A 2500-nucleotide genomic window follows, 5' to 3' on the forward strand; every position below is an offset into this window, starting at 1 on the left:
CTGGTGCGCAGCGCGCCAAAACAGCAGCGAAGCGCGGTTCGCTGTTTCCGCTGCTTGGAGCGTGGACACACCACTGCAGACTGCGCCGGCGTGGATCGTTCCGGCCTATGCCTGCGCTGCGGAGCCACGGATCATCGCGCGGCATCATGCACCTGCGATCCGAAGTGCATCGTTTGTGGCGGCCCACATCGCATCGCCGCCCCCATGTGCCCAGGCCCGCAACCACAATGTTGAACGTCCTGCAGTTCAACGCCAACCATTGCGAGAACGCCCAGGACCTGGCGTTGCATGTGTTGACCACCGAGGGTCTTGACGTTCTGCTCTTGTCCGAGCCCTATTGCGTACCGCGCAATAACGGCAATTGGGTAACGGACGAGAGTAAGACGGTTGCCATCGTCGTCAACGGCAACCGGCTGCCGATACAGCGTATCAGGCACCGTCAGACCCTCGGTGTGGTTGCGGCCGACGTCGGTGGAATCGCTGTGGTGAGCTGCTATGTGTCGCCGCAGACAGGAGTCCCAGAGTTCCGGAGCATTATGGAAAAGATCGACCTGATCGTCCGCGGGTGCAGCCGGGTTCTCCTGGCCGGCGATTTCAACGCCATGCACCTGGACTGGGGAAGCAGCAGGACTTGCCCGAAGGGCTTGGAGCTTCTCCAGTTGGCGGACAACCTCGGGCTGGTGCTACTGAACAAGGCAGACTGTCTGCCAACGTTCAAGGGGAACCGAGCGGACACAACTCGGTTTCCGCCCAGCCGACCGGACGTTACGTTCGCCAGTAGTGTGATCAGCCGTCTCGACCCGCGCGAGGACAGCACCCGAGGCTGGCGCGTTCCCGACGTGGTAACGCTCAGTGATCACCGTTACGTCCGGTACGAGGTTGGCGTGAGTCCACCATCATCGAGGGATCGGGCAGCACGGCGTGGACAGCGCCCGGCCCGCGTAAGCAATGCCGGTACGCGCTGGAAGACCAGTCAGTTTGACTCCCAGCTTTTCGGGAAAGCGCTGGCCATGACTGGGTTCGCCCGTCAAGCTAACAGCGTCGAAAGCTTGGTCGAGTCGCTGACCAGCGTCTGCGACGAGACGATGTCGCGGGTCTTCCCAGCGCAGGACCACACAGGTCGGCCAGCTTACTGGTGGACTCCGGCGATCCAGACGATGATCGAAGAACTCTCCAGAAAGGAGCAAATGGCGATGAGGACCATTCCGCCCAACGAACAGCTCCAAACGGAACTCGCAGCTGCCAGGGAGAGCCTTCGGAAGGCTATTCGTGTGAGCAAGAACGAGGCGTTCGACCGGTTCTTGCTGTCGATCAGGGAGGATGAAACCGGAAACTTTTTCCGGAAGGTCTTCCACTGGTTCCAGGCGGCCCGCTCAGCCCCGGAACGCGATCCAGCAGAACTGCGGCGAATTGTCGACGCCTTGTTCCCGGTTCATCCGCCGGTAGAGTGGCCCGATCTCCGAGTTGGCAACATGACGCCGCTCCGATCGATCGGCCTGACCGAGCTGGAGAATATAGCAGCCAGTATGCACCCGCGGAAGGCTCCTGGGCTTGATGGAGTACCGAACGCCGCCCTTACGGTTGCTCTCAGGCAGCAACCGGAGCCCTTCCGCCGGGTGTTTCAGGAGTGCCTGGACACGTCCTGCTTTCCGCAGCCGTGGAAAAAGCAGCGACTGGTGCTCCTGCCAAAGCCAGGCAAATCACCGGGCGAGCCGTCGTCCTTCCGCCCGATTTGCTTGCTCGATAATACGGGCAAGGCTTTGGAGCGGCTGCTGTTGAACCGGCTCAACGAATACATCGAGGATCCAGAGAGTCCGCAACTGTCTGAGCAGCAGTTCGGATTCCGGCGAGGGCGATCGACTCTGCAGGCCATCCAGCAGGTCGTGGACGCGGGACGAAGGGCGAAGTCCTTTGGAAGGACAAACAACCGTGACCGGCGCTGCCTCATGGTTGTGGCCCTGGACGTCCGTAACGCGTTCAACACGGCTAGCTGGCAGAGCATCGCCGAGGCGCTCCAGGCGAAGGGAGTCCCCGTGCAGTTGTGCCGCATACTGCAGGACTACTTCGCCGACAGGGAGCTTACGTACGACACGGCGGACGGGCCGGTTACCCGCCGAGTATCGGCAGGGGTTCCACAGGGGTCCATATTGGGCCCCACACTGTGGAACATAATGTACGACGGTGTGCTAGCCGTAGAGCTCCCTGAGGGCGCCTCCATCGTGGGATTCGCCGATGATCTTGCGATCCTGGCAGCGGGGACAACTCCTGAACACGCAGCAGCGATTGCGGAGGAAGCGGTGGCAGCGGTCAACAGCTGGATGGTGCGGCACAAACTCTCCCTGGCGCCGGAGAAGACGGAGCTGCTGATGGTGTCGAGCAAGCGAAGCGGATACAAAAACATCCCTGTGAACATCTGTGGAGTGGAAGTGCGCTCGAAGCGGTCGATCCGCTACTTGGGGGTCATGCTACACGACCACCTGTCGTGGCGCCCACACGTCGA

Source organism: Anopheles gambiae (assembly GCF_943734735.2).
Source record: "Anopheles gambiae chromosome X unlocalized genomic scaffold, idAnoGambNW_F1_1 X_unloc_15, whole genome shotgun sequence".
NCBI lineage: Eukaryota > Metazoa > Arthropoda > Insecta > Diptera > Culicidae > Anopheles > Anopheles gambiae.